Raw genomic sequence first — 25,029 nt, forward strand, 5'->3', positions numbered from 1 at the left:
AGGTTGGGCAACGTTCTGGGGTTAACGTTGTTTTTACAGCACCTAACAAACTCTTGAGGTTGAGTGTGTTGAGCTGTCCCATGAGGAAACGGAAGCCTGGTTGCGCTACCACGCACAAAGATCCTTTTGGTAAATGCACTCGCAACGTGGTGTACAAGATTCCACTTTTGTGTGGGAAGTGCTACGTGGGCGAGACGGGCAGATGTTTACACGTGCGTCTGGCGGAGCATATGGAGAGCATCGCAATAGATGGGCATCTGGCTGCACATTGTAGAAAATGTGACGCGAAAGCACCATGCTTCCCTCTCCTGAAGCAAACTGTTGTTGTCTATCGCCACAGGAATAAGATTACGAGGGAAATCGTCGAAGCAGCTGAGATAGCCAGAGCAGGTGACGATAGCGTTAGCACGCCGTCTATACTTTTATCAAAGAAAGAGCTTGAATTTTTGGGCATAGTAGTCACATGACTGCTCTTCCTCCTTGCCTTCTGTGTGTCTATTGCAGTGGCGTCCCAGTCAGTATATATATATATATATATATATATATATATATATATATATATATATATATATATATATATGCATGCTCACCAACTCCAATAAATCAATTTGTTGAAAGTTAGCGCCCGTCCCGTGTTCCTGCTTATCTCTGTGCCTTTCTTGCGCTATGTATCCCAGTTCGTATGTATCCCTCCAACCCGCCCAAACTTCTTCCCTGCTCCATAACGGAAGGTTGCGTCTTCAAATCACGTCCGGGTCAATAACGTTTTTCCTTCCGCTGACGCATTATATGGTCATCTGGTTGCCACTCGGCTACATTATTGCGATAAGCATTGGGCGACATCTGCACTCCATTGAATATGCGCTCCGATCGTTCTTTTTGCATAGCAGCTTGAACAGAGGTGCGGATATAACAGTTTCGTCGTGACTCGGTGGCGCAACGGTAGCGCGTCTGACTCCAGATCAGAAGGTTGCGTGTTCAAATCACGTCCGGGTCAATAACTTTTTTCCTTCCGCTGACGCAACATATGGTCATCTGGTTGTCACTCGGTTACATTATTGCGATAGGCATTGGGCGTCATCTGCGCTCCATTGAGAATGCGCTCCGATCGTTCTTCTTGCATAACCGTATACTGCAGGCAGCTTGAACAGAGGTGCGGATATCGCAGTTTCGTCGTGACTCGGTGGCGCAAGGGTAGCGCGTCTGACTCCAGATCGGAAGGTTGCGTGTTCAAATCACGTCCGGGTCAGTAACTTTTTTCCTTCCGCTGACGCAACATATGGTCATCTGGTTGTCACTCGGCTACATTATTGCGATAGGCATTGGGCGTCATCTGCGCTCCATTGAGAATGCGCTCCGATCTTTCTTCTTGCATAACCGTATACTGCAGGCAGCTTGAACAGAGGTGCGGATATCGCAGTTTTGTCGTGACCCGCTGGCGCAACGGTAGCGCGTCTGACTCCAGATTAGACGGTTGCGTGTTCAAATCACGTGCGGGTCTATAAATTTTTTTCCTTCCGCTGACGCAATATATGGTCATCTGGTTGTCACTCGGCTACATTATTGCTATAGGCATTGGGCGTCATCTGCGCTCCGATCGTTCTTTTGCATAACCGTATACTGCATCCAACTTGGAACAAGGCGCGAATATCGCACTTTCGTCGTGACTCGGTGGCGCAACGGTAGCGCGTCTGACTCCAGATCAGAAGGTTGCGTGTTCGAATCACGTTACAAGGAAAAAACTATACAGAGATCTCGTGGACACGATGTTCCCTGCATCTTTGTACCGTCTTCCACACCGTGGAGGCCCAGGACAAGACGTCTTAAAGAGAGTGAAAAAATGCCAATACGGCCGTCAGCTAAATCTTTCTTCTTCAAATTACACACAAACACACTTCCCGTTAAGACCTGGCTTCATGAAAAGGATATATTCATCCCCTGGACCACCGACTGCTTATTATGCAAAAAACCGGAAACAATAGAACATGCATTCCTAGACTGCTGGGACGCCATCTTTCACTGGGATGTTCTGCAGAGAACATTGAAAAAACACTTACCCTTAGACCCATATGGAATACGCTTCTTACCGATTGATAACAGCGAGGATGTCCCGTATGACCTTATTATGATCCTGAGCCTCCACGCAATGTGGAAAACTAGACTGCAATTCCAAAACGGAGACATTGTTGCTCGACCGACTCGGGAAAATTTCATTGAGAGTGTTGTGTGTGTGAGAGATGGTTTCAAAGCGCTGCCTGATCCACCGCAATGGATCTCTGTATTTGATGAATTAGCAATGTTGAAAAGATTTGAGTACTGTGTTGACCGAAGTGTGGCTCACATGTTTTATCCTTTGTAAACCATGATTTAGAACGTCGAAGTCGGCAATAAAGAAGAAAAAAAAGTGTTCGAATCACGTCCGGGTCAACAACTTTTTTTTTCCGATAACGCATTATTACCTCATCTGGTTTTCAGTCGGCTACATTATTGCGATAGGCATTGAGCGTCATCTGCACTCCACTGAGAACGCGCCCCGATCGTTCTTTTGCGTAAGCATATGCTGCATCCAACTTCGACAAAGGCGCGGATAAAACAGTTTCGTCGTGACTCGGTGGCGCAACGGTAGCGCGTCTGATTCTACTTCCGGCTACCGTTCGGTGCGGACGCAGAATGACTTGCTCCGGTGGGGCGGTGCTTGCGGCTCAGCCGAGCCGCGGAAACAGGCTTATTGGCGATGAAGACAAAGAATACCAAGTTGTTTTGCCGCAATTGCCTACAGGACCCTGCGTTTTGAATACTGTATTCCTTCACGGGGACGTGACGGCAAGACCTTTTCGCGCCGAAGATTTCCGGGACATGCTGGCTCGTCTGGGACTACTGCCCGAGGTTGTCACCTTGGGGGCGTTCCAGATGAACCACGTTTGGGCGGTTACGTTCAGGAACTCGGAGTCTACGAAAAAAATGTTGGCGTGCGGCGAAGCTGAGGTAAAAGAAAGAAAGTGCCTAGTGTTGGACCAGGCTAACCAGGATATACGCGTGAAGGTTTTCTGGCTCCTTCACCATGTCCCAGACGAAGACGTCCGCGCGGCACTCGCAGCATATGGAAAAGCCGGTGACGTGACCAGACAACGCTGGCGTGTGCAAGGCATCACGGACAAAGGTTCGACAACGCGCACCGTAACCTTGAAGCTGAAGGCGGGCGTGACCATTGAGGATCTGCCACATCAGTTTCGAGTAGCCGGTATATTGGCACTTCTCGTAGCCCCTGGAAGGGCTCCCTTATGCTTGAGGTGCAACCGCACGGGACATATCAGGAGGGATTGTTGCGTACCGCGCTGCGCTATTTGCCGGCGCTTTGGCCACGATGACAGCCAGTGTGTGCAGACGTATGCGAACATCGCAGGCCCCGCAAAGTCTGACGAGGTATTACAAGAGCACGTCATGGATGCCGCTGATGCCGAGGAAGCGGCTGGTGGGTCCGACGTTACGCAAGGCTCAAAGGCAAAAGTCCTCGCTACGCCTGACGGGGCCAGCAGCACTGTCAAGCATGGAAAGGACGATAAAGTGCAAAGAACAGTGGCGGACGCGGAAAAGTCTGCCAAGGACGCAGTGGCCAAGGTCGCCACAAAGGACAGCGGCAAAGACAAAAAGACAGAAGCGGAGAAGGCAACAACTATGGACATCAGTGGCCCAAGCGGTACGGCGCCGAAGAGGTCCCTTGAGGATAGCAATGACGGCGAACCAGGAAAAATCAAAGCGGTTCAAAGCGAGCCCCCTTTGAAGACAACCAACGTCCGGCGACCGACTTTGAAGCCGGCGCCGAATGTGCCGCCCGATAGGAAACCGTCGGCGTCAACGCTGACATAGCATGAGCATGTGCCTACAGACGCTTTCCGTTTTCCTTTTATTTTTTTTTGTGGGATGGGTGGAGGGAGGGTGTGCGCGGGAACGGTGGGGTAGCGGGTGACTGCAACAAGACCCAAGTTTCGCGATGGAAATTCATAGATATGGCATCCAACAACGACAGTCCAGAGGATGGTTTTCGCTGCGCTATGCCGGTAAACGTGAGTGTGCAGCGAGTTATGTGCAGTGAATGTAGGCCATGACCGGTCTTTTCCTTCTTCATAACAAAATGAATTCCACCAATGTCGCGTTACGTGTTGGAAGTATAAATGTAAGGGGCCTTGGTTCTAAACGTAAACAGTACCAGCTAAGCAGGCTGTTCATGGAAACCGATCTTGACATTATCGCAGTGCAAGAAACTAAAATCGAAAGTGAAGAAGCAACGGAAGGTATGGTAGCGACTTTTCGGCCACGGTATTATGCGTGTGTGTCACATGGTGTAGGGAGGTCTGGTGGGTGCGCCCTTTTTGTTCGCACTTCTCTGGACGTAGTTATTGAAAGCGTGGTTTGTGATGTTAATGGCCGACAAATAGTGTGCGACTTTGTTATTGGAGCAGTGAAGTGGCGAGCGATATGTGTGTACGCACCTAACAAGGAATGTGAACGCAATGTTTTCTTTCAATGCCTTAAAAGCCAATTGAATTGTCAAACCAACATTTTATTGATGGGGGATTTCAACTGTGTGTGTTACGCTGAGGACTGAGTGCTAAGCCCGCCGGTTCACGACGCAAGCGCGCAATTTTTAGCCGAAATTGTTGGCGAAGTGAATCTGGTAGATGTGGGCCATGCCATGGGAAATGGTACGAATACAAGGTTCACGCATTTTCAAGGAGTCAGCCACGCACGATTAAACTGAGTGTATATGTCTGCTGATTTGATTCCAATGTGTAGCAACTATGAGGTAAAATCTGTGTCATATAGTGACCACTGTTTAGCTATGTTTGCGTTGGGCCCTAGAAAACCAAAATTTAATTGGGCGTTGTGGAAATTAAACTCTAAACTACTAGATGATGATGTTTTTGTTCAGAAAGTTAAATATCATATTCAGAACCTATTAGAAAAGGACCATCAAAGTATTGCAGAAGCATGGGAATGTTTCAAGCAGGAAACGCAGTTAATGGCAATGGAAAGATCATGCACTTTACGACGGGAGGAACAAAGAAAAGGAAAAGAGTTGCAGTGTCAACTTAGCTTCTGCTTAACCATGGAAAGTGCTTGCCCAGGTAGCTTTGCGAAGGGAATAAAAGAAGTAAAAGCTCAGAAAGCGGCGATCAAGAGAAATATCGAGGTATGGTTATACGTGCGCGCGCAGAAAGATTATGGTGCGGTGAAGTACTGACCAAAAGAGCTCTGTCGGACGAAAAGGGCTACGCTTCACGAAAGGAGATAAGGGCCATCACATATGGAAACGCAATTGTACATGAAAACCAACACATTCAGCGGGCCTTTTATGAATATTACAGCGAGTTGTTAGGCAGTAAACGCGAGCACTCGAAAGATTTCGATAGTGAATTTTTAACGCTTCTTCCAAAGTTGGATGAGGACGCAAGGCTGAACCTTGAGCAGCCATTTACTATCGCAGAAATAGAACAAGCAATAAATGAGTTAGCTGTAGGTAAAGCGCCAGGGCCTGACGGATTAGGCGCCGCTTTTTATAAGGCTTTTAAAAAGGAAATGGCAATAATTTTGCATCAGTTAAATAATGAGGCATATGAGAAACAAGTTCTACCACCTTCGTTTCGTGAGAGCCATGTGGTATTAATACCAAAGAGTCAAGACCCTCAAACTCTACTCTCGGTGCGGGCATATCGTCCCATTAGCCTTGCAAATACAGACTACAAAATATTCACGAAAGTTCTCGGGAGGCGACTACAGTCGGTCATACAGAAGTTAGTTGGACCACACCAAACGTGTGGAATAAAAGGATGGTCCATTATGACAAACATTCATGTGGTACGGGCGGTCCTTGAGTGTTGTGATGCCTTTTCAGAGAAGGTGGCAATATTACAGTTGGACCTTGAAAAGGCATTCGATAGGGTGGCGCATAAAATCCTTTTTCTTATACTTGAACATGTGAACGTTGGATGTATGTTATTAGTAGGTGTTAAAATGTGTTATGATCAAATAGTTTCTAAGATTATAATTAATAATACATTATCAAAAAATATACAAATCCAATCTTCTTTAAGACAAGGTTTCTGTTTGTCACCTTTGCTTTTTGCATCATATTTAGAGCCATTTTGTTTAAAGGTACTTTTGTGTAGTGAAATCGTAGGTTATCGGGTAGGCACGAGTGAAATATACTAGCATACGCAGATGACGTAGCAGTGTTCTGGCGGGACAAAGAAAGTGTTAATAAAGCGGTTGATGTGACCAAAAGTTTTTGTAAAATGTCAGGAAGTGCATTAATTGGGGAAAATCAGTAGGCATATTGCATGGGGTTTGGGAATATTTTCCCTGTGAAATGGAAAGTGTACAGTGGACGACTACCCCTATGAGGTACCTCGGTGTACCGCTACAGCATTTTCGGGACACGAAAGATTGCTGGAAAGAGCAATGCACAGAAGTGAAGGGAAAGACAAAACAATTTGGTGGGAGGGACCTTTCCATGTTCGCGAGAGCAACCGTATGCAACCTCTTTCTCGTCGCCAAGGTTTGGTTCGTGCTGCAGGCCATATGCGCATCAAGAACGAGCATACAAAAACTGCACCGGGAATTTGCCGTATTTATCTGGGGATCTGTGTGGGAACGTACCAGCCGCACCAATTTGTTCACATCGGTTAAACGAGGCGGCCTGGGCCTAGCTCACTTGTTTTTGAAGCAAGTGGTTTCACGTTTTATGTTCTTGCGCGATCAACAAAATGTATTTTTATTAACTGTGTTTCAGGAGCGTCTGAGTGACGCTTTACCAAATTATATTGTGTCAACACGACCAGCGAGAACAACTATCAAGGGCTTCCTGCGTGAAGTTGTATGGGCGTACCAATTCTTGTGCACGCGTTTTTCTTTAGAGTATTTAAGCAGTGTTAGGCGAAAGAAACTCTACAAAGATGTTGTCGACACATTGCTGCCTATACCTATATATAGGACGAAGTTTTGTATATAAAATGGAGGAAATGTGTTAAAAAGGGTAAAGCGGATGCCGGTGCGCTCGTCAGCCAAGTCCTTTTTCTTTCAACTTCACAGCGAAAGTTTACCGGTTAAGCCATGGCTCGAACAAAAAGGCTTGTTTGTAGCATGGTCAGTAAACTGTTTAATATGCAGAAAACCAGAAACCATAGAGCACATGTTCCTGGACTGCCCAGACGCAGTATTCTTGTGGGACATTTAGCAACGAACATTAAAAAAGGAGCTACCGGTGACGCCGTAAGGTATCCGTTTTCTCCCTACATCAAATGACGATGGAGTCCCTCATGATATGTTGATGTTATTGTGTCTACACAGTCTATGGAAAACACGAATGGCGATACGTCATGAGCATATTAATATTCAGTCTTCAAGGGAAAACTTTATTGAGAGCATGGCCCTCATGCGGGAAGTGTACAAGGCCAGAAACGAGGACAATGACTGGATTTCAGTATTAGATGAGCTGGCATCTATGAAGTGCTTTTAAATGCCTCGCGTCAGCCTCAGAGTGGCAGACGCTTTTAAAATTTTTTCTCGCAGTGTTTTGTTCTTATATGTATGTATTGCAAACCGGCAATAAAGAAAAAAAAAGACTCGGTGGCGCAACGGTAGCGCGTCTGACTCCAGATCAGAAGGTTGCATGTTCAAATCACGTCCGGGTCAATAAATTTTTTTCCTTCCGCTGACGCATTATATGGTCATCTGGTTGTCACTCGGCTACATTATTGCGATAGGCATTGGGCGTCATCTGCGCTCCATTGAGAATGCGCTCCGATCGTGCTTCTTGCATAACCGTATACTGCAGGCAGCTTGAACAGAGGTGCGGATATAACAGTTTCGTCGTGACTCGGTGGCCAAACGGTAGCGCGTCTGACTCCAGGTCAGAAAGTTGCGTGTTCATATCACGTCCGGGTCAATAACTTTTTTTTTCCTTCCGCTGACGCATTATATGGTCATCTGGTTGTCACTCGGTTACATTATTGCGATAGGCATTGGGCGTCATCTGCGCTCCGTAGAGCATGCGCTGCCATCATTCTTCTTGCATAACCGTATACTGCAGGTCAAATATCAGGTCAAATGCCTAATGCAAGAAAGAGACCTAGATTTGCTTGCGGTCCAGGAGACGAAGGTTAGCAGAGAGGAGGCGACCGAAGGCGTGGTAGCAAAATTTTCTTTGAGGTACAATGTATGCGTGAGCCATGCGGTGGGAACATCAGCCGGGTGTATGTTGTTTGTTAAAAATTCAATTGGCATTGTTGTTGAAACGGTTACAAGTTGCTTGCAAGGACGCTTTGTTTTGTGCGATCTTTCTTACGGGGAAGCGAAATTTAGATTTATTTGTGTCTATGCACCTACAAAGCCGCATGAAAGATGTTTGTTCTTTCGCGAATTGAGTATGTATTTTGATTGTGAGAGGTGTTTGATTGTGTTGGGTGACTACAATTGTGTCCTTAATCAGGAAGACGGTTCAACTACTGCTGGTGTAAATGAAGAAAGTGCTGCGTATCTTAAAGAATGCGTGAGCAAATTCTCTTTAAATGATGTGGCACAGTTCGCAAGAGGTGGAAGTCGCCAGCATTTCACACACTTTCAAGGCACCAGCCATGCACGACTAGGTCGAGTGTATGTGTGTTCGGAGATTGCGCCTTTGTGTCAGAACTACGATGTCGATGCTGTTTCTTTCAGTGATCATTGTTTAGTGACCTTCGAGATTGGCCAAAAGCAAAAAAGGAAGCTTGAATGGGAAAGATGGAAATTGAATGCCAAGCTTCTCAAGGATGACGTGTTCATAGATGAAACAAAAAAAGAAATATATCAATTTTTTAATGACCCACTACGCAGTGCCGCAGAGAAATGGGAGTTATTTAAACAAAGGGTAAAATTGAACGCAATAGAAAGAGGTGGGCATATGAAGTATCAGGCTCAGAAACATGAACAGATGTTGCGGCAGGAGCTCGAAGACTTGGTGCGAATCGAAACAGCTAATCCGGGTTTGGTGACGCAAGAACTGCAAGTCATTAAAAGAAAACTAGAAAGCTTAGAGGAGGATAAATACAGAGGTGCAATTATACGAGCACGAGCCGAAAAATACCTCGCGGGGGAAGTACCTACAAAGCGAGCTTTGTCAGATGAAAAGGCGTACGCCCGAGGAAATGAAATATTGGAAATAGAATATAATGGTAGGATATTCAGAGAACAGAAAGTTATCATGACGGCATTTGAAAGTTACTATAGAGATTTGTTTGCTTGTCGTGAGCCAAAGGCGCCGGGCTACGAGGATGACTTTCTGGCAGAAATGCCGACGCTAGGCAAAGAGGAAACGCATTTATTAGAAATGAATATTAGTATGGAAGAGATTGAGAGGGCTGTTGAGGAACTAAGCTCGGGCAAATCGCCTGGTCCGGATGGGATTACCGCGGCATTTTACAGGGCGTTCAATACGGACATGGCAACAGCATTGCATGAAGTATTTTCAGAGGCACTCGAGCGGGGGACTTTACCACCATCGTTCAATCGTGCGCACAAAGTACATATCCCAAAAGGCAAAGAAAAAAATATACTACGTAATGTAACGGGATACAGGCCAATTACGTTGACTAATGTTGACTACAAGGTTTTCATGAAATTTCTTGCAGCAAGGCTGCAGGGAGTTATACGGAAGTTAGTTGGGCCGCATCAGACATGCGGCATCAGAGGTAGGAAAATATTTACAAATATTCATACAGCTAGAAGCATTTTAGAATATTGCGATAGCGCTCTCCTCAAGGTAGCGATGCTGCAAATAGATCTAGCTAAGGCTTTTGATATGGTACCACATAGTGTTCTCTTTTTATTAATTAATTATGTAGGGCTTGGTTCCGTCATGTGTAAAGGCATCAAAATGGCATATCAAAGCTCATGTACCAATTTAATTGTTAATGGTGGAGGGAAGAAGAAGAAGTGATTCTATTGCTGAGTGCTTGTTCTCCGTCACCAGTTATTTGTGGTAATTCTCGCTTCCTTCCGGGCATCACTGTTCCCTGCCCGACGGGAATGGAAGTGGAGCCACCCGCACTCCCACCTGATGTAGCGGCGCCCGCGTCGGCAGCCTCAAGGAAGCGGAACAGCCTCTCGAGCGACAGCGAGGCTACCCTGATAGACTCGACCGAGAGCGACGACAGCTCCGACGACGACTACGTGACTGTCCTGAGCCAGAAAGCAAAGCGGCGGATGCTTAGGGCCTCTGTGGACACATCTACTATGAGGACTCCGCAGAGTTCGCCGAAGTACACCATCCTTTTCTTACCTGTGCTACCCTCCGACAACATGAGGTTCCTCAACAGGCAAGTTGCATCGGTTGAACTCGAGAGACTGTTGCCGAATAGCATTGAGGACGTACGAGTCAACCCTCGGAAGAATATTGTCGCGGTAGACGTCGCCCAAGCGTCGGCGTTAGATTCTCTGCGAGCCGTCACTGTTCTGGGTGGCATGAACGTCCGTACCATCATCCCGATGGGAAAAGAGACTACTACAGGCGTCATATATGACATTGATGCGGCCATCTCAGGCGAGGATTTACCCCTTTTGATAAAGCCTGCCAATCATGGGATCCAGATACTACAGGTGGCCCGTCTCGGAACTTCCAGATGCGTGAAAATTGTCTTTAAAGGTGACTGCCTTCCATCGCATGTGAAGGTAGGTCATTTTCGACATGCTGTCCGGCCCTTTGTTCCGAAGCCGCTTCAGTGTAGAAACTGTCAGAAATTCGGTCACGTGAGCGCCGTATGTGGAAAGTCTGCTGTATGTTCCCGCTGTGCAGCGCAACACTCTGCAGGCAACTGCCAGGCAAAAACTTTTAAGTGTCCGAACTGTCAAGGGCCCCACGATGCCTCATCAAAGGAATGTCCTAGAGTTAAGCGAGAACTCTCCATCTTGAAGAAAATGGTGAGGGACCGGTCCACTCATCGTGAAGCAGCTGCTGACGTCAGGCGACGTCGTTCTCGTCGCAGACGCTCATCAAGGAATTCTGCTCTCCGCACACAGAATACGCGTGCCGCACAGCCTCTTGCTGTTAAATCTGCTCCAACCTCAGTGCAGAATGTTTCCAAACCATGTATAGATAACGGAGCATCTCAAAAGAATGCCGTGGATGAGGAATGGCCACCACTGCCAAGGGTAAGCCCTGTGGAAAAACCCCAACAAGGAAAGGCACCACAATGCTCCACCCCTCACCCAGATGAGCTGACAGAGCATGACCGCCGAATTGTTACAATGCTCAAGTCTTTGATACATGCGATTCGCACGCTTGTGGGCAACTCGAATACGCCAACAGCTCGAAGCGCAGTGCAAGTGTTGGATGCCCTGAGCCCAGTGCTTGCAAATCTTGCATAAGCACAATGGCTCTTCCACTGCCTTCATTCCGTGATGAAGTGCGTAGCGCGACGATTTTCCAGTGGAATGCCAGAGGACTTAAATCACGGATTTCATGTTTCCGCCAATACGTTTTCACGCACCAATTTCCTGTAGTGGTAATATGTGAACCGAACGTGTCCAAAGCGCTAAGACTCTCTGGATACGAAGCCTTTATGGCGTCGACGTGCGGGCAATCCAGCAAAGTAATTGTTTACATCCGTACAGAACTGACTTACATTCCCCACTCCGTGCAGCCTCATGATGGAAACCAATACGTGTGTCTCCGCATTACAAAGAATAAAGTGGCCTTCACCCTTATCGGCGCCTACATATCCCCATATAGTCGGTTCGACGGCGACCGATTGCGAGACATCCTGACGGCGACTACTGGACCCTGGATTATCACGGGAGACTTTAATGCTCATCACTTGGCTTGGGGAAGCTCCAGAATAGATTCGAGGGGCCGGAAACTTGTGGAATTTGCTTCCGACCATGAACTTAGCATTATGAACGATGGCAGTCCGACGTACTTGCGTGGTTCGAACTACAGCAGTTGCTTAGACTTGACCTTGGTGTCACGGCAACTTGATCAAAATGTTCGATGGTTCTCTGACATCGAGACTCATGGTAGTGACCATATTCCCACCTACTTAAGTATCACTGGATTCGGAAGCTTCTCCTCTTGTACTTCCCGACAAGTATATATAAGGTGGTCAACGTATAAGACAAAGGTGGAAGAGGCATGCAAAGAAGGATTTACCGGCACCATTGAGAATCTTATTACAAGTGTACTGGAATCGTCTAAGTACACATTTACATCCGCTAAAAAACGTACGGATTTTGACATGGAGCTTGAGCGACTTCGAACCATTCGCAGAAGAGCCGAGAGGCGATACAGGCGCACGAAGTCAATTCATGACCTTAGAGTCGCTCGACGTATACAGAAGAAAATCCAACGTCGTATGGACAGGCTGGAGGAACAACGGTGGAAGACGTTCTGCGAATCACTTGACCCCCGCAAGCCACTGTCTATCATATGGAGGACGGTGCGCGGCCTTGGCTCGTCTCCACAGCAACGACACCCATTCTCATCCCTAGCCCTCTATCAAGGCCGCTCACAGGTCGATATAGCCGAAGACTTCTGTGTGAAGACTGCGGGCAGTGTGGTCACCATCAGTGGCGAAATTCTAGGTGAGGTTCCTGCGACACGCTTCCCGGAATTGAATGTGTCCTTCTCACTTGAGGAATTGGACGCTGCTCTGGCCTCATGCAGGCGCTCATCGTCGCCAGGACCAGACGGCATCACCTACGCTGCTTTATGCCGCCTAGGTGAAGATGGCCGAAGCAGACTTCTGGAATGTTATAACCAGTCATGGACTGATGGCGTCGTTCCTGAGCGGTGGAAGTCCAGCCGCTTGATACCACTCCTGAAGCCTGGAAAGTCGCCACTTGACCTAGCGTCCTACCGACCCATTGCGCTGTCCAGCTGTGTTGGGAAGGTCATGGAAAGAATGATTCTCACCCGCCTAGAATGGTATCTTGAGCGCCACAACGTATACCCCGATGCCATGGCTGGTTTTAGAAGAGGCCGTTCGTCTATTGACAACGTCATCGATCTAGTCACGTCTGTACAACAAGAAAAACACCACAAGCGTATACCGGTTGCACTATTCCTCGACGTGAAAAGCGCCTACGACAATGTAACGCATGAAGCCATCCTTGATGCCCTGGAAAATAATGGAATTGGTGGACGCATGTTTCGGTGGATTCGGAGCTATCTATCCAAAAGATCCTTCTTTGTGCACAGTGCAGATGGCCGAACTACTGACCATTACACTTATCGTGGCGTCCCTCAGGGTGGGGTTCTTAGCCCCACTTTGTTCAACCTTGCAATCCTTGGCCTTGCCGACGTTCTACCGCATACAGTAAACCTCTCGATATATGCTGACGACGTATGCATATGGGCCTCGGCAGTTACACGTCTCCAGGTGCGTGCACGGCTCCAAAAAGCAGTGACTCTAACATCATCGTACCTGCGTGCGCAAGGCCTAAGCATTTCGACCGAGAAGTGCGCCTTAGTCGCCTTTACCCACAAGCCCATGACCTGGTACCCCATTTCTATTGACCACCAACCAATTTCGTACGCAAAAACTCACCGATTCCTAGGCGTTATTATAGACAGAGACCTTTCATGGAGCCCCCACATCTCATACTTGAAGAAGAGGCTTACTTCTATCTCCCATATACTAAGGTTTCTTGCCGGTAAAACGTGGGGCACATCCGTGGCATCTATGCTTCAACTATACAGGACGCTCTTCCTAGGATACTTGCGATACAGCACACCAGTGCTGTCCAATGCTAACAAAACTAGCATCCATGTCCTACAGAGCATTCAAGGCCAAGCCCTTCGAACATGTCTGGGGCTACCTCGAAATGCTTCAACCGTGGCAACAATTGCCCTCGCGAGAGACAACCTAATAAGGACCTATATAGATATCGACACACTCCGGGCGCATGTTCGCCATATATCCAGAGTCCCTGACCACCATCTCGCTCACTTGCCCGAGAAAAGACCCAAGGCAGCGTTCTCCAGATCGATTGCGGCTAACCGGCACTTTTTGTCTTTGAGGCACTCACCCGCAACAAGAACGCCATCCCCTATGTGGTGCTTGAAGAAGCCTCCTGTGTACCTTGCTGTTCCAGGAATAGTGAAGAAAGCTAGCCTGCCCACCGCGGCTCTCAAGCAGACCACATTGGAACTTCTACATTTTTCATATGCTAACCGAATTCATGTTTACACGGATGGTTCCGTGTCCGAAAATTCTACGGGCGCCGTTGTTCTACCATCTCAATCGGTCGTCATCAAGTTCAAAACTTCTCACGTAACGACATCTACAGGTTCTGAACTGGCCGCTCTTCGCGCTGCTGTCGAATACATTGAAAAAGAACCGCCCAACAAATGGGCAATATTTTGCGACTCGAAAGCAGCCCTCCAGAGCTTGCGAAGCTTACGACGTGGCAATTATGAACAGCTGGTGTCACAAATCAACGAAACCTGCCATTGCGCATCTGAACGAGGACATGACATCATATTTCAGTGGCTGCCGGGACACTGTGGCATCGTTGGTAATCACCTCGCCGATGACGCTGCCCGACGTGCCCAGGCTGGCTCACCGACAGTCCTTATACCTTTATCCAGAGTCGACGCTGCAAGAGAGCTTCGCAGTCTTGCTCGTGCAATCACATTAGGTTGCTGGCATACACCACAGAACTCTAAGTGTCGTTTACACAGTCTCGACCCATCACTAAAACTTACATTACCAGCGAACCTTCCACGACGTGACGCAACACTGCTGTGTCGGCTGTGGGTAGGAGTAGCATTCACCAACTCCTACAGCTACCGCATTGGAATGGCGGATTCACCAATGTGCGCTAAGTGCAAGTGTGAAGAGACCATCAGCCACCTTCTGTGCCACTGTTCTCGCTTCGATAATCAACGTGAGACTCTCCAGTGTGCATTAAATAGACTGGATGACAGGCCATTCACGGAAGCGAAGATCTTGGGAGCCTGGCCTCACAGCTCATTGGCCCAAAAAGCAGTTAGAGCGCTTTTTCGCTACCTTAAGGCGACGGACTTGAGTGCCCGACTATAGACAACCTACACTTAAGTTCCCTCTCTTTCTCTTTCACTCCCCATTCCCCTCCCCACGCGTAGGGTAGCAAACTGGACTCAGTCTAGTTAACCTCCCTGCCTTTCCGTCTTCCCTTCTCTCTCTCTCTCTCTCTAATTGTTAATGGTGAACTATCAGAACGCATACAAGTACTTTCTTCCGTTTGACAGGGTTGCCCGTTAAGTACTTTACTTTTTGCTTTGTTTTTGGAGCCGCTTTGTAGAAAAATAGTTAATAGTACAGAAATCAGGGGGTTTAAGATACAGTCCTGTGAAGTACGTGTTCTAGCTTATGCCGATGACGTTGCCCTATTCGCTGCAGATAGGGAGAGTGTCAGCTCATTATTAAGAATTACTGAAAGGTTTTGCGAGAAAAGCGGCAGTGAAATCAATAAGCAAAAGAGTATTGGTCTCTGGCATGGCCATTGGAATGCCACGCCCGGTGTTTTTGAAGATATTCGGTGGCTCACGACACCTAGCACTTACCTGGGGGTACCTTTGGATGGGTATCGTGAGAACGAGTCACTTTGGCTCGAAAAAACGGATGAAATGCGTGCGATGGCCGAAGCATGGGGTGGCCGTGAGTTGTCTATTTTTGCACGTGCCACTATTTGTAACGTTTTTCTCGTTGCGAAAATTATGTATCTTCTGCAGGCACTGTATTGTACACGTAAGCACATTCAAAAATTTCACCGAATATTTGCCACGTTCATCTGGTGTTCTACGTGGGAGCGAACATCAAGGACAAATTTGTTTCGTCGAGTAAAGAAAGGTGGTCTGTCGGTGTGCCACTTGTTTCTTCAGCAAGTAGTATCACGTTTCATATTGATAAGGGACGAAAGAGACCCGTTTCTGTGTTGTTTTCAAACCATGTTAACAGTTTCTATGCCTGATTTTTTTGTTTCTTCAGGCATTGGCCCTCACTACACAATTTCAAGGTTCTTGCGTGAAGTTGTAACATCCTATCGTTTCCTTAGGGCGAGGTTTTCCCTTGAGTACCTCTCCAATGTAAAAAGAAAGCGTCTTATGAAGGATCTCATTGAAAGTGTGTTCCCTGTTCCATTTTATCGGTTAAATTTTCAACAAGGGCCTGGGCAAGACGTACTTAAAAGGGTTAAAAATATGTGTATACCGGCGAACGTTAAAACATTCTTCTTCAAGCTTCACACGGGAACCTTGCCTGTTAAAACGTGGCTAGAGGAAAGAGGGATTTATGTGCCATGGGGAAGCAGATGCTTTCTGTGCAACAAAGCTGAAACGATTGAACATGTTTTCATCGATTGTAATAACGCCATATTCTTTTGGGATATATTACAGAGAACGTTAAAGATAGACCTACCCCTCAATGCACATGGCATTCGTTTTTTACCCCCTGAACGCGATTTTGAACAGATGGATGTTATCTTTTTACTTGGACTGCACGCAGTATGGCGTAGTCTGTTGGCATATAGACATTGCGATGTTAAAGGCCGAACTGTGTATGAATATTTTGTGGAAATGGTTGTGAAGGTGCGTGACGTGTACAAGATGAATGACTGCGATGAAGCAGTGGTGTCAATGCTTGATACTTTGACACGTATAAAACGAGTGTGATCTACGATCACAAAAACTTTTGAGGCTTGTAGCCAAGCTGGAAATAAAGAAAAAAAAGAGACTCGGTGGCGCAACGGTAGCGCGTCTGACTACAGATCAGAAGGTTGCGTGTTGAAATCACGTTCGGGTCAATAACTTTTTTTCCTTCCGCTGACGCATTATAACCTCATCTGGTTGTCACTCGGCTACATTATTGCGATAGGCATTGGGAGTGTCATCTGCGCTCCATTGAGAATGCGCTCCGATCGTTCTTCTTGCATAACCGTATACTGCAGGCAGTTTGAACAGAGGTGCGGATATAACAGTTTCGTCGTGACTCGGTGGCGCAACGGTAGCGCGTCTGACTCCAGATCAGAAGGTTGCGTGTTCAAATCACGTCCGGGTCAATAACTTTTTTTCCTTCCGGTGACGTATTATAACCTCATCTGGTTGTCACCCGGCTACATTATTGCGATAGGCATTGGGCGTGTCATCTGCGCTCCATTGAGAATGCGCTCCGATCGTTCTTCTTGCATAACCGTATACTGCAGGCAGCTTGAACAGAGGTGCGGATATAACAGTTTCGTCGTGACTCGGTGGCGCAACGGTAGCGCGTCTGACTCCAGATCAGAAGGTTGCGTGTTCAAATCACGTCCGGGTCAATAACTTTTTTTCCTTCCGCTGACGCATTATAACCTCATCTGGTTGTCACTCGGCTACATTATTGCGATAGGTATTGGGAGTGTCATCTGTGCTCCATTGAGAATGCGCTCCGATCGTTCTTCTTGCATAACCGTGTACTGCAGGCAGCTTGAACAGAGGTGCGGATATAACAGTTTCGTCGTGACTCGGTGGCGCAACAGATTCCACTTCCGGCCACCGCCGTGAACGGTCGAAGAATGTTTCGCTCCTCTGGGGCGGTGTCATTGGCTATGTCTAGCCGTGGAAACCGGAATGCAGCCAGTGCCAACCAGGATTATGAAATTATTTTACCTGCTCTACCAACCGGTCGTATTGTTTTAAACACTGTATTTTTTCATGCGGATGTTCATGGAAGGCCCTACCGTGTCGAAGATATTCGTGATGCACTGGGTGCTTTGGCAATGCTCCCTGACGTTGAAGCGTTAGGGGCATACCAAATGAACCATGTGTGGGCGGTCACGCTGAAGACTACGGAGGCTAAGAATAGGTTGCTTTCTGCAACTGAAGTGATCGTGAAGGAGCGCCGTTGTCTCGTCGTAGATCCAAATAACCAAGATGTTCGTATAAAGCTGCATTGGGTCCTTCACTATGTGGACGACGAAGACATATGGACCGCGTTTGCACCCTACGGAAAAGTCACCGAAGTCGCAAGAGAGCGATGGCGAACGGAAGGATTATCGGACAAAGGCTCTACTACGCGTATTATCAGTCTTCAGCTCAAGGCAGGCTACACGAAGGAAGACATCCCACATCAACTACGAGTGGCAGGCGACCTGACATTGGTCGTGGTCGCTGGAAGAGCTCCGCTCTGCCTACGGTGTAAAGGGACTGGCCACATACGACGCGAATGTCGTGTTCCTCGGTGCGCGTGTTGCAGACGTTTTGGCCACGCTGAGGAAGAGTGCGTGAAGACTTATGCGAAGGTCACAGGCCGATCTGCGTGGGACGACAACGCAGAGCTACAAATGGACGAATCGGAAGCTGAGGATGTTTCTACCAGCAAGACCAGAGAACCCGAACAAGAGGAAACGCCCCCTTCGTCGCATTCACCCAACGTCAACAAAGAGGAAGAGGATAACGGTGAGGAAGTTGTACAACCTGCACTGCCTCCCGCGACGAATACCAGTGCGCCCAACAGTTCAGGGAAAAAACCCATCAAGAGTCAGTCAACGCCTCTAGAGAAATCCGAAGATGTCAACATGAAGGATTCGAGGACCGGTGCAGGGAAGAGAACACGCGAGGAAACAGCAGCAGCGAACGCGGCCTCAAACGAGCCCACTGCCAGCGAGCCACCCCCTAAAGCGACCCAAGGACGCCGCACGAGCTTCAAGCCAAAGCCCAACGTACCACTAGACCGTCATTTTCCAGGGGGCACGTAGCCCCCTGTTTCAGTGAAGCCCGGGTCAGCCTCCTGGTTCCGACGCTACACATGCTAAAAGTGGGCGAGGACAAGCTAAGGGGCTGGTACCCCAGTTCCTTCTTTCTGAGGCACTCATGGTGTGTTTGCACGTGGCAACTGAAGATAGAAAAGCCTCCAGTCAAAATTTTCAGCCTCGCACAGAACAAGGTGAGCGCCATGCGACCTGTTTGATTATTCTCATAAGTGGCAGTAAAACTTGACGCACCGCTTAGCATAGGCACGTTAAACGTGCGGGGCCTTTCTGCAAGGCGTCGACAGTACCAAGTAAGCCGTCTTTTACTGGAAAATGACCTTGACATCGTAGCAATTCAAGAAACTAAAGTCGAAAGCCAAGATCAAACAGATCGCATGGTAGAACCTTTTACTGGACGCTACTATGTATGCGTATGTCACGCAGTAGGCTCGTCCGGAGGCTGTGCCTTGTTGCTACGCAGCTCCCTGGGAATTGTAGTAGAGACCGTGACTGTGTGTAAAACTGGGCGGTTAGTTGTATGTGATTTTCTTTTCTCTGCTTTGAAGTGGCGGGCAATATGTTTGTACGCGCCTAACAGAGAAACGGAGCGCTCAGCTTTTTTTGAAAGCCTTGAACCCTTTTTAAACTCGGAAAGACTGATTCTAATGCTTGGTGATTTTAACTGTGTGTGTGCCTCTGCTGATAGAATAAAGAACGAACCGGTACGCGATAATAGTGCCATGAAATTAAGCGCAATAGTTCAGGATCACTGCCTAGAAGATATCGGTCATATTAATAATAATAATATTTGGGGTTTTACGTGCCAAAACCACTTTCTGATTATGAGGCACGCCGTAGTGGAGAACTCCGGAAATTTTGACCACCTGGGGTTCTTTAACGTGCACCTAAATCTAAGCACACGGGTGTTTTCGCATTTCGCCCCCATCGAAATGCGGCCGCCGTGGCCGGGATTCGATCCCGCGACCTCGTGCTCAGCAGCCCAACACCATAGTATCGGTCATATTGCAGCTGGCGGAAAACGGCCACAGTTCACTCATTTCCAACGCACAAGCCATGCACGCTTGGACAGATTATACGTATCTGCAAATATAGTGCCGCTGTGCCAAGATTATATAGTAAAACATGTTTCATTCAGTGATCACAGTTTGGTTATGGTTTCCTTAGGAGCAAAGCACAAAGGGTCGTCATTCAGTTGGACACTTTGGAAGTTTAATGATAAGCTTCTGGACAATGATAGCTTTGTAAGCAAATCAAAAGAATGCATAGAAAGACTACTGTCTAAAACGGATAGTTTTATCGCTGAATGGGAGCTGTTCAAGCAAGAGATTAAGATTATTGCAATCGAGAGGGCATGCGCACTACGCCGCAGTGAAAGAAACGAAGAAAATGTGCTCCGTAGTCAATTAGACTATTTGCTGAACGCAGAAAGCACACAACCAGGGGCATTAAATAATGAAATTAAAGATGTCAAAAACAAACTGGAAGCAATAGATGTCGAAAGATACAAGGGAGCCATTGTTCGCGCTCGTGGCGAAACACTGTGGTTAGGAGAAACGCCTACTAAGCGCTCGCTAGCGGATGAGAAAAGTTATGCCGTCAAAAATGAAATAAAAGAAATACAGTACGAGGGCGTTATTACAAAAGACAAACGGATAATTGAACTTGCTTTTGTAGAGTACTTTAAAAATCTGTTAGATCATAACATTGATATTGCAACTGGCTTTGAAAATGAGTACCTTCACTTAATGCCAAGGTTAGATGATGAGGTGAAGACCCGCCTTGAAGCAGATATTACCGTACGCGAAATTGAAGACGCAATTGATGAGTTATCCGTAGGCAAATCTCCAGGCCCGGATGGTTTAAGCAGTTGTTTTTACAAAGCTTTTAAAGTAGATCTGGCAAAAGCCCTGCATCATGTAATAACCGAAGCATATAATGAAAATGCAGTGCCCCTATCTTTCAGCTGTTCTCACGTTGTATTAATACCCAAGACAGATGACCCGGCCAAACTTCTATCGGTCTCGTCCTATCGACCGATAAGCTTAAGCAATGTAGATTACAAAATATATATGAAAGTACTGGCAAAGAGATTGCAAACCGTGATCACAGTTTTGGTAGGACCACACCAGACATGTGGGATCAGGGGACGCTCAATATTTACTAACATTCATGTTACCAGAAGCGTACTTGAATACTGCGATGACTTTTCAGAACGGGTGGCAATGTTACAGCTTGATCTAGAAAAAGCTTTCGATCGTGTATCGCATCAAATTCTTTTTAGTCTTTTGGAATATATTAATGTTGGGTTTGTGATTGCGACAGGTGTGAAAATGTGTTACACTCACAGTTCAGCTAGCATAATTGTAAACAAAAGTGTCAGCGAAAGTTTCAAAGTTCAGTGTAGTATTCGGCAAGGGTGTCCATTATCATCATTATTGTTTGACATTTTTCTCGAACCTTTCTGCTTGAAAATTCTTAATAATGACACAATACATGGTTTCAAATTACTCGCAAGTGAAGTAAAGATACTGTGTTATGCTGACGACATAGCAGTCTTCTGTGGCGATAAGGAAAGCGTTAAGGAGACCATTAAAGAAGCAGAACTTTTTTGCTCGCTCACGGGCAGTATGATAAATTGGAACAAATGTTTAGGCTTCTGGCATGGGCCGTGGGAAAACATATTAGATTATTTTGCTAACATGAAATGGACTGTGACACCTGTCAAATATCTCAGAGTGCCCTTGGAACATTATCGCGATACTACGCAATACTGAAACGAGGAAACCAAACGCGTTAGGGAGAAAACAGATAAATGGGGTGGGCGGGATTTCTCCGTTTTCGCGCGTGCTACAGTTTGCAACATGTTTTTAGTCGCGAAAGTGTGGTATGTTCTTCAAGTGCTTTGTATGTCTCGTACCAACGTGCAGAAGTTGCACAGAGTCTTTGCAGTGTTCGTGTGGCGTTCAACATGGGAAAGATGCAGCAGAACTAATTTATTTCGATCAGTCCGTAGCGGTGGACTCAGTTTATGTCATTTATTTCTCAAACAAGTTGTGTCAAGATTTATTTTTTTGCGTGACCAAAATAACGGATTTCTGTGAACAATTTTACAATTACGAATGAGTGATGTAATTCCTGAATATGTTGTATCAAATGTCACAAAAAAAGGGAGTGTTCGCGGCTTTCTCCGTGAGGTCGTTATGTCTTTTCAAATGCTAAAAGTGAGATTCTCAATGGAGTACTTAAGTAATGTACCAAAAAAGCGTTTATACAGGGATCTGATTGATATTATGTTGCCAGTGCCCATATATCGTGCCATGTATTGTGTAGGCTCCGAAGGAGACGTGTTGAAACGTGTTAAAAGAATGGCAGTCCGCTCCTCAGTTAAGACGTTCTTCTTTCAGCTCCATACCAATACCTTGCCTGTTAAACCGTGGTTGCAAGAGAGAGGACTGTTCGTACCGTGGTCAGTTAATTGTCTCATTTGTTCAAAGCCTGAGACAATCGAACACATTTTCTTAGAGTGCAGGGATGCAATATTCCACTGGGATGTCTTACAGAGAACGCTGAAAAAAGAGCTCCCCATATCACCCTACGGTATCCGCTTTCTCCCAGTTGAAAATGAAAACAACGTGCCCTATGACATGATCATGACGCTGAGCCTACACAGCATATGGAAAACACGAATGGCCGTACGAAATGCTGATGTGGACGCCAAACCAGCCAGACAATATTTTATTGAAAGTGTTTCACAAATAAGAGACGTGTATAAATCTCAGGCTGAACCACCAGAATGGTTACCTGTACTGGATACACTGGTGACCTTAAAGCGTTTTTGACAAGGGCATTTCGAGAAGTATATGTAATGACTGTGTAACACTTTGTTATGTTCTTACTTTAGTGTGGTCAATGTCCTGTATCTGTGATTATCCGGCAATAAAGAAAACAAAAACTCGGTGGCGCAATGGTAGCGCGTCTGACTCCAGATAAGAAGGTTGCGCGTTCAAATCACGTCCGGGTCAATAAATTTTTTTCCTTCCGCTGACGCATTATATGGTCATCTGGTTGTCACTCGGCTACATTATTGCGATAGGCATTGGGCGTCATCTGCGCTCCATTGAGAATGCGCTCCGATCGTGCTTCTTGCATAACCGTATACTGCAGGTAGCTTGAACAGAGGTGCGGATATAACAGTTCCGTCGTGACTCGGTGGCCAAACGGTAGCGCGTCTGACTCCAGGTCAGAAGGTTGCGTGTTCATATCACGTCCGGGTCAATAACTTTTTTTTCCTTCCGCTGACGCATTATATGGTCATCTGGTTGTCACTCGGTTACATTATTGCGATAGGCATTGGGCGTCATCTGCGCTCCGTAGAGCATGCGCTGCCATCATTCTTCTTGCATAACCGTATACTGCAGGCAGCTTGAACAGAGGTGCGGATATAACAGTTTCGTCGTGACTCGGTGGCGCAACGGTAGCGCGTCTGACTCCAGATCAGAAGGTTGCGTGTTCAAATCACGTCCGGGTCAATAACTTTTTTCCTTCCGGTGACGTATTATAACCTCATCTGGTTGTCACTCGGCTACATTATTGCGATAGGCATTGGGCGTGTCATCTGCGCTCCATTGAGAATGCGCTGCGATCGTTCTTCTTGCATAACCGTATACTGCAGGCAGCTTGAACAGAGGTGCGGATATAACAGTTTCGTCGTGACTCGGTGGTGCAATGGTAGCGCGTTCAAATCACGTCCGGGTCAATAACTTTTTTTCCTTCCGCTGACGCATTATATGGTCATCTGGTTGTCACTCGGCTACATTATTGCGATAGGCATTGGGCGTCATCTGCGCTCCGTAGAGCATGCGCTGCCATCGTTCTTCTTGCATAACCGTATACTGCAGGCAGCTTGAACAGAGGTGCGGATATAACAGTTTCGTCGTGACTCGGTGGCGCAACGGTAGCGCGTCTGACTCCAGGGGCGCTATTCTGGACATTCCGCCATTTTCTTCGGTGCGTGACGTAGGCGCGGCGCAAACAAAATGGCGCTGGTGGCCCAGTTTTGCTTATGTAACGTGACGCCAACTTGACGTTTCGCCTAAGAAACTGAAATAAAGACACTGAATGTAGCGTTATCGGTAAAGCAAAACAGTTTTCCTCCGCAGTAAAAATAAAGCAGCTATCTCAAAGCTTATGATTGTTCCGTCGAAAACGCATCGCGCTTCCGTCGTCTGCTGCGTACAAGCCGTCGTCTGCTTCAATAGCTAGGATGCGTGTCCCCGGAAAATGCAATGAGTCATCGCATGTTGGCGGCAACGCGCTTGTTTGCTTGCTTGAGACAACATACGCGACCTACCAGTGGTGATGCGCGCACGTTCTAGGCCACGTTATCGCTATTTCGTGAAACGTAAGTGACTCAGCCCGACTCGGCTGGCTGAGAAACGGCCGAATATCACCGATAGCGTTGCGGGCGCCAGAGATAACCACTAGCGCGACGCAAGCGCCGGCGCTGCCATCTCTTGTTCATTTCGCTGGTTACTCGCACCGCGGGAGGAAACTTCAAGGCGCCGCCTTGCGTACATTTCTTTTTATAAATTAGAAAGAGGCCGTTGTCATAACGTCTGATTGTGCGAAAAGGCATTAATCTCGATTACAATACAAATGCAGCAGTGAAAAGTGGACAACATTGCTGAAAGTTTGCTATGTTCAACCAATATTATTTTGTATAAACGCGTTCTTTAAAAAAATGATGGCCCCAAACACAAATGCCAACACCACCCGAGAGCGATGCAAATACTATGAGCACGCGTTATGAACAAAAAATTTTCGTGGCGCCAAACGATGGGGAAAATGTGGCGATACGCATTCCTCTCGGCTGTCATTGCATATGGCTGCTCATTAGCATAATTCGCGCGGCTCGTCGCAGCAAAAATTATGGCGGAAAATCTCAGCAATGGCGGCCCAGTGCAACGTCACGCATTGTCAAAATGACGATTACGAAACAGCCCTTCCTGTGACGCTCCTCACGAGATATTCCTTCAGCCAATCAGCAAGCTGGCATGGCGCATATCTTGAATCGCCACCACATATTCGCGCAATCGCAGATGCATTGCACTAGCTTCTGCACGCTACCGCTCACATTCTTTTTGAAGCACTAACATCACAATATATCTGCCAAGGACCAAAAAAATGTATTAGTCCATAACATTTGCAGCTCCACGTCACGTTTCGTCATCTTGATGAAAACGCAAAATGACATTTCGCAAAACTTCCGTT

General features: G+C 46.9%; 8 non-coding genes and 1 pseudogene across 8 annotated transcripts; all 9 read left to right on the top strand.

The window, feature by feature from the left end:
• The first annotated feature begins 925 nt into the window (after positions 1-925).
• On the top strand, positions 926-997 carry TRNAW-CCA (transfer RNA tryptophan (anticodon CCA)). The gene has a single exon. It is a non-coding gene; the product is annotated as a tRNA-Trp (tRNA).
• A 180-nt stretch (positions 998-1,177) lies between these two features.
• Positions 1,178-1,249, top strand: TRNAW-CCA (transfer RNA tryptophan (anticodon CCA)). The gene has a single exon. It is a non-coding gene; the product is annotated as a tRNA-Trp (tRNA).
• Positions 1,250-1,429: 180 nt separating this feature from the next.
• Positions 1,430-1,501, top strand: TRNAW-CCA (transfer RNA tryptophan (anticodon CCA)). Its single transcript has one exon. It is a non-coding gene; the product is annotated as a tRNA-Trp (tRNA).
• A 6,119-nt stretch (positions 1,502-7,620) lies between these two features.
• On the top strand, positions 7,621-7,692 carry TRNAW-CCA (transfer RNA tryptophan (anticodon CCA)). Its single transcript has one exon. It is a non-coding gene; the product is annotated as a tRNA-Trp (tRNA).
• Positions 7,693-16,743: 9,051 nt separating this feature from the next.
• On the top strand, positions 16,744-16,815 carry TRNAC-ACA (transfer RNA cysteine (anticodon ACA)). Its single transcript has one exon. It is a non-coding gene; the product is annotated as a tRNA-Cys (tRNA).
• A 183-nt stretch (positions 16,816-16,998) lies between these two features.
• On the top strand, positions 16,999-17,070 carry TRNAW-CCA (transfer RNA tryptophan (anticodon CCA)). Its single transcript has one exon. It is a non-coding gene; the product is annotated as a tRNA-Trp (tRNA).
• Positions 17,071-17,253: 183 nt separating this feature from the next.
• Positions 17,254-17,325, top strand: TRNAW-CCA (transfer RNA tryptophan (anticodon CCA)). Its single transcript has one exon. It is a non-coding gene; the product is annotated as a tRNA-Trp (tRNA).
• Positions 17,326-18,794: 1,469 nt separating this feature from the next.
• LOC139060336 (uncharacterized) lies at positions 18,795-22,598 on the top strand (annotated as a pseudogene).
• Positions 22,599-23,216: 618 nt separating this feature from the next.
• Positions 23,217-23,288, top strand: TRNAW-CCA (transfer RNA tryptophan (anticodon CCA)). The gene has a single exon. It is a non-coding gene; the product is annotated as a tRNA-Trp (tRNA).
• The last annotated feature ends 1,741 nt before the right edge of the window (positions 23,289-25,029 follow it).

Source organism: Dermacentor albipictus, chromosome 5 (genome assembly GCF_038994185.2).
Source record: "Dermacentor albipictus isolate Rhodes 1998 colony chromosome 5, USDA_Dalb.pri_finalv2, whole genome shotgun sequence".
Lineage (NCBI taxonomy): Eukaryota > Metazoa > Arthropoda > Arachnida > Ixodida > Ixodidae > Dermacentor > Dermacentor albipictus.